Source organism: Castor canadensis, chromosome 7 (assembly GCF_047511655.1).
Source record: "Castor canadensis chromosome 7, mCasCan1.hap1v2, whole genome shotgun sequence".
Lineage (NCBI taxonomy): Eukaryota > Metazoa > Chordata > Mammalia > Rodentia > Castoridae > Castor > Castor canadensis.
The window spans coordinates 86956864-86971825 of NC_133392.1; the positions used below are offsets into that span (position 1 = coordinate 86956864).

General features: G+C 41.0%; 1 protein-coding gene and 1 long non-coding RNA gene across 7 annotated transcripts in view; one reads left to right on the top strand and one right to left on the bottom strand.

Annotated features, from left to right (window-relative positions):
- Positions 1–14426, bottom strand: part of LOC109698698 (uncharacterized) — a 50030-nt gene extending 35604 nt beyond the window's left edge. For 2 of the 4 annotated variants that reach the window (XR_012449818.1, XR_012449816.1), the window contains exon 1: positions 14081–14426. This is a non-coding gene — a long non-coding RNA (uncharacterized lncRNA). The remainder of the gene's footprint in view (positions 1–14080) is intronic. The other 2 variants (XR_012449817.1, XR_012449819.1) reach the window with 2 other exon arrangements.
- A 218-nt stretch (positions 14427–14644) lies between these two features.
- Positions 14645–14962, top strand: part of Kyat3 (kynurenine aminotransferase 3) — a 48321-nt gene continuing 48003 nt past the window's right edge. For 2 of the 3 annotated variants that reach the window (XM_020157228.2, XM_074079494.1), the window contains exon 1: positions 14645–14780. The gene's annotated coding sequence lies outside the window, so the exon portion shown is untranslated. The remainder of the gene's footprint in view (positions 14781–14962) is intronic. The other variant, XM_074079495.1, reaches the window with a different exon arrangement.

The following is a 14962-nucleotide window of genomic DNA, read 5'->3' on the forward strand; positions in this document are numbered from 1 at the left end:
GATTGTGTGTACCTAAGTTGATGTTACTCTCTACTGTCTTGCTTTTTCTTTTCCTGTGGTTTGGTGTTGCCTGTCTTTTCATGGTTAAGTTGGGTTTCACTTTCTGTGCAGAATCCCTTGCAGAATCTTTTGTAGTGGTGGCTTTGTGGTCACATATTGTTTTATTTTCTGCTTATCATGGAAGACTTTTATTGCTCCATCTATTTTGAATGATACTTTTGCTGGGTAGAGTATCCTGGGGTTGAAGTTATTTTCATTCAGTGCCCAGAAGATCTCACCCCACGCTCTTCTTGCTTTTAATGTTTCTTTTGAGAAATCTGCTGTGATTTTGATGGGTTTACCTTTGTATGTTGTTTTTTCTCTCTTACAGCCTTCAAATACACAGACAAGAAGGAGAAAACAGAACAAGGTATCAGACAAGAAAGTTTCAAAGGTATAAACAGGGAATGTTAGTGTACTAATTGACAGTAAGCTGAACAGACATTAGAGAGACAGAGAGAGGATTGAAAATCAAAAATAAAAAAATAAAGATCAGAATAAAAGTAAAAAATAAGTAAATGAAAGAAATATCTATATATAAAAATGAATTAAAATAAGATAAAAATAGAAAATTAAAAAAAAAAAACAAACAAAAAACCAAAAAACCTCCAAGTTCAAATGCAATGAAGTTTCATTCTTAATAATTTGGGTGTCATCTCAGTCTCCAATCCTGGATATGGTGCCTCAGATGTTGTTCTGTAGTTGTCCCACCAAAGGGGATGCATAAAGTAGAACAAAACTACACACACACACACACACACACAAAAAAAACCCAAGTGTCCCAAGTTCAAATGCAATACAGTTTCAGTAAGTTTTTCAGCATGCAGATGTAATTCAGTTGTTCTCTCATCAAGGGTAGGGAGAAAAAAAAAAAGAGTCTGGAGACAGTTCTGAGAATGGTATGTGCAGCTGTGGCTTGCCTGCCCGCTGCTGTCAGTCTGCTGTTGCTGGAGGCGTTATTTATGCAGATCTCTGGGGTGAGCTTAGCACTCACCTGGCCCCGTAGGCTTTGTTTGCTCAGAGTTCTCCTGTGCAAGAGCCTCTGCTACAAGCTTTCCCCTTTCCAAGCACACTGGGAAAGGTGACACTGCACCTGCATTGTCAGGCCTGCGTGTTTATTTACAGTTCATGTGGGAGGTGGGCCTTCCCCCCTCTCCTGTGGAGTTTTCCTCCCACCGCCACTTTCACAAGCTTTCCTGCTCCTGATTACTGGGCGGTGCTAATGCTCCTGCCAGCCGCCATGTTTGTTTACAGTTCACATGGGAAGTGGGTCTTCCCTCCTCTCCTGTGGAGTTTTCCTCCCTCTGCCACTCTCACAAGCTTTCCCGCTCCTGGTTGCTGGGCGCGTGCCCCCTCTCCCGCCAGAACCCCTCCGGCCCACCTGGCTTGTTTATTTACAGTCCCGGGAAGGATTCCTTCCCCCAATCTTCGGCGCTCAGGGTACCCCACCCTCTTTCCTGCATGTCTTTATTGTTCTTATTGCTTATTACTCAGTTTTTTTTCCCCCTGGGTGGAGGTCAGTCTGTCCAGGGGGCTATGCTGCTCTGGCCCAGGCTTGTTTGTGGGAGTACCATGGTACCGTGAAGCTCACCTGGTCTGCGTCTTCCCAAGCCGTCTGGGCGCAGGTGACTGGCGGCCCAGGGGCCCTCCTGGTTTCTCCATTTAATGTGAAGTGGAGATTCTCTGCTCCGGCTAGAGGTGTGGAAGGGTCAATGTTATGCCTCTTCTCAGTGATTATGCCTGCAAAGTGTGTCTCCAGCATCTCTCCAAGATTTCACTATAGGAGGCTCACTTTCTGCTTCCTCCCTCTAGGCGCCATCTTGGAATCTCTTGTGTCTTTCTTATTATTGCTTATTTCTATGCTTCAATGGAACTGGAGAAAAGTGCAGAACAGGTTCTTCTTGGGGGGAGAGGGTGGAGGCAGGGGCAGGGGGGAGAAATGACCCAAACAATGTATGCACATGTGAATAAATGAATAATAATAAAAAAGAATATAATGCAAATAACCAAGCCAACAACAATAAAAAAAATCTCTAGTGGCCCTAAGAGCACAGACAGACACACACAGAGGTAATGGGAAACCTGAATACCTCTCTGCCACCAATAGTAGGTCATCCAGACAAAAGATTAACAAAGAAACTTCAGAGCTACTCCACATATTAGACCAAAGAGACATGGCTGATATCTACAGAGTATTTCACCCAATAACTAGGCAATAGACATCCTTTTCTGTAGCCATGGAACTTTCTCCAAAATAGATCATATTTTAGGACACAAAGCCAGTCTCAACAAATTCAAAAAAATCGAAATAACTCTCTGCATCATATCAGATCACGATGGAATAAAACTAGACCTCAACAACAAAAGAAACCCCAGAAAATACTCAAACACATGGAGACTGAACAACAAACTACTGAAAAGCTGATGGGTGACTGAAATAATAAGGGAAGAAATCAAAAGTTTCTAGAATCCAGTGAAAATGAAAATACAACCTACCAGAATCTGTAGGACACAGCACAGCCATGCCATGGGGAAAGTTTATAGCTGTAAGTGCCTATATTAAAAAAAAAAAAAACCAGAGACCTCTCAAATAAACAATCTAATGATGCACCTTAAACTTCTAGAATAAACCAAACCCAAAGCCAACAGACAGAAATAATAAAGATCAATAAGATCGAAACCAAACAAACTATACAAAAAAATCAATGAAACAAAAAGTTGGTTCTTTCAAAAGATTAATAAGATTGACAAACCCTTGGCCAACATGACAAAACAGAGGCAGGAGAAGACCCAAATTAATAAAATCAGAGATGAAAAAGGGGACATAACCACAAATACTAACAAAATCCAGAGAATCATTAGAGGATACTTTGAAAACTTACATTCAAGTAAACTAGAAAATCTAAATGAAATGGATAAATTGCTAGATGCATATACCCAAACAAAATTGAACCAAGAAGGTATTAACCACCTAAATAGTCCTATTACATGCAGTGAAATTGACACAGTAATAGTCTCCTTACAAAGAAGAGCCAAGGACCTTCTGGATTCATGGCTGAATGTTACCAAACTTTTAAAGAACCAACACAAATACTCCTCAACCTTTTCCAGGAAATAGAAAAGGAAGGAACACTACCAAACTCATTCATGAAAGCCAGCATTATTCTCATTGCAAAATTCAATAAAGATGTAACCAGAAAAGAGAATTATAAACCAATATATTTAATGAATATAGATGCAAAGATTCTCAACAAAATCCTGGCAACCAGAATTCAACAACACATCAAAGAGATCATACAACATGAACAGGTCAGGTGCATTCCAGGAATACAAGTATGGTTCAGCATATGTAAATCCATAAACAAAATAAAGAGTACAAACAAAAGCAATGACAAAAACCAATGATCCTCTCAATAGATGCAGAAAAAGCCTTTGACAAAATCCAACACCCTTTATGATTAAAGCTCTGAAGAAACTAGGAATAGAAGAAATGTTCCTCAACAAAATAAAAGCTATATATGACAAACCTAGAGCCACCATCATACTAAATGGAGAACAACTGAAACCATTTCCCTTAAAGTAAGGAACAAGACAGGACTGTCTGTCTGCTTTCTCCACTCCTACTCAATATAGTTTTGGAAAACTCTTAGACACCATAAAGAGCTACAGTAAGGTGGCAGGATATAAAATTAACCTACAAAAATCATTTGCTTTTCTATACACCAACAATGAACAAACTGAGAAGGAACACATGGAAACAATTCCATTCACAATAGCCTCAAAAAAAGTCAAATACCTAGGAGTAAATTTAACAAAGGATGTGAATGACCTCTACAAGGAGAATTACAAACTCCTGAAGAAAGAGATTGAGGAAGACTACAGAAGATGGAAAGACCTCCTGTGCTCATGGATCAATAGAATCAACATAGTAAAACTGGCTATACTACCAAAAGCAATCTAAATGTTTAATGCAATTCCCATCAAAATCCCAATGACTTTCATCACAAAGATTGAAAAATCTACCCTAAAGTTCATTTGGAAACACAGGAGACTGTGAATAGCCAAGGCAATACTCAGCAAAAAGAGCAATGCTGGAGATATCACAATACCCGACTTCAAACTATGTTACAAAGCAATAGCAATAAAAACAGCATGGTACTGGCATAAAAACAGACATGAAGAGCAGTGGAACAGAATAGAGGACCCAGATATGAACCCACACAACTACACCCACCTCATTTTTGACAAAGGTGCCAAAAATATACAACAGGGAAAAGACAGCCTCTTCAACAAATGTTGCTGGGAAAAGTGGTTACCTGTCTGCAAGAAACTAAAACTAGATCCATGTCTATCACCCTGTACTAGTATCAACTCAAAATGGATCAAGGACCTTAATGCCAGACCTGAAACTCTGAAGTTAGTACAGGAAGGAGCAGCAAACACTCTGGAACTAATAGGTATAGGCAAAGACTTCCTCAATAGAACCCCAGCAGCCCAGCAACTAAGAGAAAGGATGAATAAATGGGAATTCATAAAATTAAAAAGCTTCTGTACAACAAAAGAAATGGTCTCTAAACTGAAAAGACCACCCACAGAATGGGAGAAAATATTTGCCAGCTACACATCAGACAAGGAACTGAATATATAGGGAAGTTAAGAAGTTAAACTCTCCTAAAATCAATGAACCAATTAAGAAATGGGCAACTGAACTAAACAGAACTTTTTCAAAAGAAGAAATTCAAATGGCCAAAAAACACATGAAAAAATGCTCACCATCTCTGGCCATAAAGGAAATGCAAATCAAAACCACACTAAGATTCCACCTCACCCCTGTTAGAATAGTCATCATCCAAAACACTACCAACAACAAGTGCTGGTGAGCACATGGGAAAAAAAGGAACCCTAGTCCACTGCTGGTGGGAATGCAAGCTGGTGCAACCACTCTGGAAAAAATTTTGGAGACTTCTTAAAAATCTAAACATAGACCTGCCATATGATCCAGCTATCCCACTCCTGGGGATATACCCAAAGGAATGTGACTCAGGTTACTCCAGAGGCACCTGCACACCCATGTTTATTGCAGCACTATCTACAATAGCCAAGTTATGGAAACAACCAAGATCCCCCACTACTGATGAATGCATCAAGAAAATGTGATACTTGTACACAATGGAATTTTACTCAGCCATGAAGAAAAATGAAATCTTATCATTTGCAGGTAAATGGATGGAACTGGAGAACATCATTCTGAGTGAGGTCAGCCAGGCTCAGAAGACCAAAAATCGTATGTTCTCTCTCATATGTGACTTTAGATCTAGGGCAAATGCAGCAATGTGGTTGGACTTGGATCACAAGAAAAGGGGAGAGCACATACGGGAGATACAGGAATAGGTAGAAAACCCAAAACATGAAAGCGTTTGATATCCCCACTCCAGAGGAACTAATACAGAACCCTTAAAATGACAGGTTATCACTAGGAGGGGAGCAGGAACCAATGTAAAGATCAGTGAGAGTTGAATCAACATGGGACGTAACACATGGGTACATGAGAGCAATAGTAGGATTCTTTCTGTATAGCTATCCTTAACTCAACTAGCACAAACGCTTTGTCTTTCTTATTATGCTTAATGTCTTTTCTTCAACAAAATCAGTCACAAGGGCAGAACGGGACCTGCCTGAAACTGAGGAGGGGAGGGAGACAGGGGTGGAGAAGGGGGACAGGGTAGAGAAATGACCCAAACAATGTATGCACATAATAAAAAATTTTAAAAAATATATATATAGTTTTGGAATTCCTACCCAGAGCAATAAGACAAGAGCAAGAAATAAAAGGGATTAAAATAGGGAAGAAAAAAGTCAAACTATCCCTATTTGCAGATGACATTATTCTATACCTAAGAGAGTCCAAAAACTTTACTAAAAAACTACTAGAAATCATAAACTCTTTCAGCAAAGTAACAGGATACAAAATTAACATACATAAATAAGTAGCTTTTCTATATGCCAACATATAGAAAGAAAGCAGGGAAACAATCCCATTTACAATAGCTTCAAAAACAAAAGTACCTTGAAATAAATTTAATGAAAGAAACCAAAGTCCTTTTGAATGAAAACTATATACAATTGAAGAGAGAAATAGAAGAAGATATCAGAAGATGGATTGGTAGACTCAACGTTGTGAAAATGACCATACTACCAAAAGCAATCTACATAGTCAATGCAATCCCTATCAAAATTTCAATGATATTCTGCACATACATTGAAAAAATAATCTTGAAATACATATGAAAACACAAAAGACCTCGAATAGCCAAAGCAATTCTGAGCAAAAAGTCCAATGCTAAAGGCATCATAATATCTGACTTCAAACTATACTACAGAACCATAACAACAAAAACAGCATGGCATTGGCACAAAATCAAAAAAGAAGACCAATTATTCAGAATAGAAGATTCAGACATAAACCCACACATCTATAGCCAACTGATTTTCATCAAAGGGGAAACTGGATATCTTTATGAAGAAGACTGAAACTAGATCCCTGTATTTAACCCAGTACCAAAATCAATTCAAAGTGGATCAAAGACCTTAACATAAGACCTGAAACTTTGAAACAACTCCAAGAAGCAGTAGGAAATACACTAGAACATATAGGTAGAGGGAATGACTTCTGTTTACAGAACTGAAAAGGCTCAGCATCTAAGAGAAACAATGAACAAATGAGACTGAATCAAACTAAAGAGCTTCAGCACAGCAAAGGAAACAGTCACCAGACTCAAGAGACAGCCCACAGAATGAGAGAAAATCTTTGCCAGCTATTCATCTGATAAGAGACTAATATCCAGAATCTACAGGGAACTCAAAAAACTCAGCACCCAAAGAATCAACTCCCCAATAAAGAAATGGGCACATGAATTAAACAGGGAATTCTCAAAGGAAAATGTACAAATAGCCAGTAAATACACAAAGAAGTGATCAACTTCCCTGGTTATAAAAGAGATGCAAAAAAACAACGCTTAGATTTCATCTCACCCTAGTTGTTAGGAAAAAACACTGCTCACAAAGAAACCTCACGAGAAAAGTCTCACGTCCATAGAGCAAAGTTTAATGGCAGGCCCAAACTGCCAGGCTGGCCAGGAAAAAGATGGCACAGCCCAGAGTCTGGGTGAGGAGTGGCTTTTATAGAAGGGGGAGGTTAAGGAAGTTAGCACATGCGCGGTAGTCTCTGGCAGGGGTGGGGCTGTCTTACAGCTCAGGAATTTCTGTTAAGGGGTGGGGCTGCCATTTTGGCTGATTCACAAAATGGTGACAGTATTACTCTATCACTAGTTAGAATGGCCATAAGCAAGGGTAATAACAACAATAAATCCTGGGTGAGGATATGAGGGAAAAGGAACCCTTATACACTGCTGGTGGGAACGCAAATTAGCACAACCACTACAGAAAGCAGTATGGAGATTATTCAAAAAACTAGAGACAGAACTGCCATTTGATCCAGTGATACTGCTCCTGGGCATCTACCCAAAAGAACATAAGATAGGATACAATAGAGACACCTATACGCCGATGTTCATCGCAGCACTATTCACAATAGCCAAGCTCTGGAAAGAACCCACATACCATACAACTGATGAATACATCAAGAAATTGTGATATATATACACAATGCAGTATTGTCAGCCATAAGAAATAATGACATGGGGTTTGAAGGTAAATGGATGCAGTTAGGGGACATCATGCTAAGTGAAGTTAGCCAGGATCAGAAACACAAAAGCTGCATGTTTTCTTTCATACATGGAAGATAGATCCAAAGATAAACACATACACAAAAACAAGCATGATCATATACAAACTTAGAAGTAGAACATGTTTGTAACAGTGGAACTACTCTGTGGAACTCGAGGAAAGAGAGAAAGGAAAGGAGAATGATAGAGCAATACTAATATCGCAACATAAGATGTGAAGGTAGAGGATATAAGGATGTGTATTGAAAGCTGTTGAAAAATGGGAGGTGGGAGGTAAAGGGGTAAGGTAGAGCAATGGAAGGGATTAAATAGCCCTGGGTGAAGCACATCCACAGTGGGCATACACTGAAACATCGCTTTGAACGTCAACTTAAATATTAACAATGAAAACCAGAACTGTAAAATAGGCAGTGTGTGTATGGGGGGGATCCTTGAGGGGAGAGGGTAAAGGAAAGAGATTAAGGTGATGGTATATGGTTGATGGACTTCATATACCTCTGTGAAAAAGAACTAAAAAACCTCTTGCAATTGCTTTGCGGGGTAGGGAGGGGGCTGAGGGGTAGAGACGATGGGGGTGTTGGGTCTGGAGATCTAAGGCAGATGAGTGAGCATCCCATCCCCCATGGACAGCAATATCATTCCTGCTTCCTGAGGAAATGGAAGCCTGCATTCCTGCATCCTAAAGGAGAGACACAGAGTCTGATAGATCTGCCACAGGGCTGATGAGCAAAATGTTCTCAAGATTGTTCCCTTCCCCCAATAAAGGTGCAAACCAAACCAGTTTACCTAAGAAAGCCCTTGAAATGCACAGCCAGTGAGAACCCCGCTCCCCCAGCCCAGAGTTATAATGTCCATAAAAAGCTCAGCCTTCACCTGAGTAGCAAGCTACCAGCTTCCAGGCTCTGTTACTCTTCTTTAGCTGTAGCCTTTCCTTTCTCTCTAATAAATCCTGCTTTATATACTGGCTTTGGCTCATCATTCAGCTGCCTCATGAGCCAGTTCTCTGGCCTGTAAAGGCAAGGACCCTCGACACTGGCATATAACAGGGGAAATGTAAATAATGTACAATATAAGTCTGACTGGAATTGTCACTTCAGATTCCACCACTGTATAATGAATATGTCCTAATAAAAATTTTCATATAAAAACAAAAGAAATTAAGGGAAGGATATCTATGATTTAGGAAGGAGTTGGTCTACTCATCCTATACTACTCTATATAGTTCCTTTGTATATCTTAACCATATTTCCCCTTACCATTTAACTAATTAAAAATTCTGAATGGGGAGGTGACAGATAGGAAAAGAGAAAACCTACCACCTTCGTCCAAACCCAACTTCACTCAGTAATGTATCATGCATTCATCATCCCTATCCCTCTAGTGAACTGGATAGGTGAGACATTAAGAAAGCACTGTGCTCCATCTAGTGGCCAACATTTTTATCTTCTTCACAAGATTTATCACTATCTTTTTTTTTTTTTTCTTTTATTATTCATATGTGCATACAAGGCTTGGGTCATTTCTCCCCCCTGCCCCCACCCCCTCCCTTACCACCCACTCTGTCCCCTCCCTCTCCCCCCCACCCCCTCAATACCCAGCAGAAACTATTTTGCCCTTACTTCTAATTTTGTTGTAGAGAGAGTATAAGCAATAATAGGAAGGAACAAGGGTTTTTGCTGGTTGAGATAAGGATAGCTATACAGTGAGTTGACTCACATTAATTTCCTGTGCATGTGTGTTACCTTCTAGGTTAATTCTTTTTGATCTAACCTTTTCTCTAGTTCCTGGTCCCCTTTTCCTATTGGCCTCAGTTGCTTTTAAGGTATCTGCTTTAGTTTCTCTGCATTAAGGGCAACAAATGCTAGCCAATTTTCTAGGTGTCTTACCTATCCTCACCCCTCCCTTGTGTGCTCTCACTTTTATCATGTGCTCAAAGTCCAATCCCATTGTTGTATCACTATCTTTCATTGCCTGTGAGTTTTGTTCACACCTTTTACCCATATCTTCCACTAGAATATAAGCCCCAAGGGATGGGATCTTTGTACTTTTTGTCCATTACATTGTCAGAGTCTAGAAGGATTCCAGGCATGTAGTAAACACTCCATAAAATGAACGTTTTGTTTTAGCAAATGAGCATCTTACATGCAATTTTTTTATCATCTCAACTCCATTCCTGATGCTTCTACCTGAAAGTTTACCATTTGATTATTAAACATTATTTTGAGTAATTCAGGAGTTTGATAATTATTCAGTTGCTTGTTCCTTCTCTACTGTCCACAAAAGGTTTCATCACTATCCCTTCTTGAAGGACTAGAGAAGGTTGACTTACGTTCCTAACATTGTTTTGATGATTAGCCTGACATGGAGCATGTAGCACTGACTGTACCAGCAATAAAGCCACAGAACATTGCACAGTATGACAAAGGGCAGTGATGTGAAGGAAAGTGACCTCCGAAAGCTTAAGAGCATCATCATGAACGTGCACCAGGAATTCCAGGGCAACAGCATACTGAGAAAGGAAACAACACTTTCCTTAGAAGTACAGCTTCTACCAGGTTCTAACCCAGTGACACTCACCTGCGTGTTTACTTTTTCTGATGCTGTTAGCCAGAAGCTGCATACCTAATTCATGTCTCCAAGAGTACAGTACCTGCTAGAGTTGTCATCAAGGCATTTTATTATTATACTTTACAAACATAAACCATATTCCGTTTTCTTTTTTTCTTCTTTTCTTTTTTTGTGGTACTAGGGTTTTAGCCCAGCCCTTTTTGCTGTAGGTTATTTTTCAGATTGAGGCTTGGATTTTTGCCCAGGCTGGCCTTAAACCATGATCCTCCTACCTATGCCTTCTTTGTATCTGGGATGACAGGCATGTACCTCCACACTTAGCTTTGTTTGTTGAGATGGAGTCTCACCAACTTTTTGCCTGAACTGATTTCAAAGTGCAATCCTTCTGATCTTCGCCTCCCAAATAGCTGGAATTACAGACATGAGCCACCATGCCTGGCCTTTATCCCATTTTTTTAATGGATTTTTCCTACCATCCTAATTTGTAGAGTTAAACTTCATTTTTTTTCCTCTTAAAAACTGTTCAGACTATAAAGACTCTCTGATTAGGGCTACAGGTATGGCTCAAGTGATAGAGCACCTGCCTAGCAAACATAAGTTCAAACAGCAGTAACCAAAAAACAGACTATCTGATTGATTCAAATAACAAATCCTAACAGTTAAATTGTTCTCAATCCAGCCAAATTTACATGTGGATAGACAAAAAAGATACTACATAGATATATAGTTACCCTAAGCGGACTTCCTATGGTTGAATATACAGATTCTATTAAGGTTTTTTTAAATACTTAACTAATGTTTGTATAGTTATTATTCCCTGGCTGAGAAGCATTAATTTACTATAATATTCTAATACAAACACATGTATTTGTATGCCCACATACAATATTGTGTTTAAAACAGCTACACTAGAACTGGATGTGATGGTGTATGCCTATAATCCCAGCTACTTAGGAGGCAGAGTTAGGAATTGTGGTTCAAGGCCTGCCTGGGCAAAGCATGAGGCCCTATATGAAAAACAAACTAAAAGTAAAAAGGGCCCAGGGCATGACTCAAGTGACAAAGTGCTTGCCTAGCAAGAACAAGACCCTGAGTTCAAACCCAAGTGCCACCAAAAAAAAACATTTACACAAAAATTTTTTGTTGTTTTTTTTTGTTTTTTGTGGTACTGGGGCTTGAGCTTAGGGCCTACACCTTGAGCCACTCCAACAGCCCTTTTTTGTGTTAGGTTTTTTTGATATAGGGTCTCTCAAACTCATTTGCAGGGCTGGCTTCCAACTGCTATCCTCCTGATCGCTGCCTCCTGTGTAGCTAGGATTATAGAAGTAAACCACTGAGCCTGGCCACAAAATTCTTTATAGCAGGAAAGTAAGGTGGAGAAGGCTTTGGGAACTTACAAAGCTGAATTGTCTTTTTCTAGTACTGCTCTAGGGCTATGAGGAAAAGGAAAATGCAGGTTTGCCTGCCTGATTCTCAAACCTAGAAGTCTCAGCTACCTCCTGAGGAGCATTTCCAGATAATGAAGCATTGCTATTATCTCCCACCTTGCTCTCCTTCCTGTGACTCCTCTATTGCCACCCAGAAGGCCAATATAAAGGTAAAGCCGAAGCCGACAGCCTTCCTTTTAAAGAGAAGGAAACTAGAAGAATCAGGAAACCATCATAAGCACACTATGACTACACATAAGGAAACAAGTGTTGAAGTGTAAACAGACTTGAAGCTGATTTCCCTCATGTAAAGATAAATGATTGGTATGAGGTGATGCCTGGGCTCAAGATCCTTCTCTGTCATTCTACTGCTCTATAGCTTCCTCACCTTGCAGGTTCCACGTGGTGCTCCCAGAGGGTTGCAGCCTCCTAGTGCTCTCAAACTGCCAGGGAAATGACTAACCAAGGGAACAGGAAGGGCCCACTACTCCTCTGAGACATCAAAGCTGCACGTGCAGCTTCCACTTCTATCCCATTGGCCAGAATTTGGTCTTGTAGCCAAACTTGTTATAACAGAGACTGGAAATGCAGTCTTAATACCATGTATCTGGTACTTTGATGAAATCTGGGGGGGATTCTTACTGAAGATAGAATAAGGGAATATGAAGTTGTAGGGATAATTAATTAGTAACTCCATCCTAAAGATTCTCTTTCCTTTCTTTCTTCCCTTTGTACTAGAGATCAAACTCAGGGTCCTTTGAGTATTGGGCAAGTGCTCTACCACTGAGCTACATTCACAGTTCTGGACTTGCAATCCTCCTCCTACCTTAGTCTCCCAAGTAATGGGATCTTTCCCTTTTTCCTATGGAATGATTGCATATTACTGAAGACTAGACTCTGTTCTAAGTTAAGCAATCTGTTCTGAGATAAGCAATCTGGTTTATTCACCATGCTTATATTGTTATGTTTCAGAATACATTCAGATCTTTAGATGAGGAGATGGAAAAAGGCTTATCCACAAAGAGATATACTGTCTTTTTATTCAGAAAACAATTGAGCAGGGGTCATAAGTGAAGGACAGACTGCAGGAGGTCCCAAAAGTTGATAATTGGCCAAGGAGACACTTCTTCCCAGGAAACTTCTGTTTGCACCTGAGAGACATCTCTGTCCTCGGGCAATACAAAAAGGCTATAAAAACCCAATTTCCAACTTGACCCATGGGACCACCAGTTTCCAGGTCCCCCTGCATGCCCCCGTGCAGCCTTTCTCTTCTCTTCTTTACAAATAAAATCTTTCCAAACTTTGCTGCTGGAGTCCGCCTGTGCTTTCATTCTCAGAGTGGACCCAAGAACTCTGAACACCTGAAAATTCCTGTGTGTCATCTGTGCATATCTGGTGACCTACCAAGGGACAATTCTTCACCTGATGCACAGAGAAGTGTCTCCTTTGCCAATTATCACCTTTGGGACCTCCTGCAGTCTGTCCTTCATAAGGGTAATACACCTATTTGCTAGCAATTTCAGGTCATCCCTTTCTGCCCGTATTCAGGGTCTTTCAGTTCTTTTTTTTTTTTTTTTTCAACGTTGCCTCCTTATGATTCAATTCTGGGTTCAAATATCATCTCCTCAAAAGTGTCTTCCCTGATCATTCTGTTTAAACCATTGGCTAACTCCATCAATCCTTGTTCAAGGGCTGGGGTTGTAGCTCAAAAGTATAGCACTTTGTTAGCATTCACAAGCCCCTGAGTTTAATCTCCAGCACTGAGGGGGGCGGGGTGGAGAATGCTGCTTATCATAGCCTTCTGAAATCATTTTCTATATTTGCTTATTTCTTTCTCTTCCTGCCAGGGTGTAAGGTTTTAAGACACAAACTTTCTCTGCCCGGTGCTCCCCAGGGGCCTCAGCACATATGCACTCAATTCATATTTGTAAAATGTGAGAAAAAGAAAAGCAACACTTGGCGTTGGAAACTGAACCGACATTTAACCTTAACGACATTGAGAATTGGCCATAGTGTTCCCCTGTTAAAACAGAACAACTTCAAACCATCAGATAAGGTAATTCTGTGATCACGATGAGATGATCAAAGTAATAATTGTTTAATAATCTTGCCTAAGCACAGAGAAAAACAAATACACCGTGCCAACTACAATGCATTCCTTAACCAAAGACTTTTTCTTTTTCCACGCAGCCTGAATAACTCTGCTGATGCTATTCTCGCTCCCTCTACCTACCATCTCGTCTTCTTAAAATAAGAGGAAGAAAATACAAACATGAAACTCAACTCTTAACAGAAACTTACCTTTTTCTAACTGCCCGCCCCAAAGGAGGGACCCATGGTGTTCTTCCTTAAATTTTCCGTCTTTATTTTCTAAAGTGTCATATATCTTCCTCTTTCGGTCTCACATCCCCCTTCATTCTTAGTTCTTTCATCAAACTCATCTTACTGTTCAAGAAGGTCAAGTTCCTCTCCGCTATCACAGGTGACAAATACATCTACACAAGCCCTTTTCACTGTCTTTAGGCCTGCCCTCTTTTGAGTACTTCCATATTCTAATCAAAATCCACTCCTTGTCTCCTTGTTGATGCCTCAGGGGCCGGAGAGTTTCCCCACCCTCCCAATCTTTCCTATAACTCTCCCCAGTCACATACATCCAATCCAAGCCCCAGGCCTAAATTCCACACCAATCTTCATCCTTATCTAAATCCACTCCCCGCCCACCCGTGGAGAACTCCGCAGCCAATCCGTACCTTTAGAGCAGAGCCCACGGCCAATCCCCGGCCACGTCCAGGCCCGCCTCCACCCCGCCCCCTGACTCCTTCCATTCTGCACCCTCCACCCCCTCCCACATGTAAGTGCCGCAGTTGCACTCAGTCCGTGATCGGCGGACCTCACAGCCAATCCGCAACCTAGATCTAGATCCCGTCCAGGCTCCGCCCCCACGACCAAAACACGCACGCTGAAGTCCAGGCGGGAGACTGACTGGAGCGGCGGAAGTGAGGTGAGTTACACAGCTGGGTTGCCTTGCTGTGAGCGGGGTGTGCAAGGCGAGGCTGGCGGGGTTGGGGAAGGGCCGGCCTGGCCGGGTTGGGTATCCATCCCGATTCATACTAGCGCTCCTGAGCTGCTGGATCCTGAGCCGGGACCTGGAGGACCGTGGAGGCCACTGCTGGGGTCCGCCCC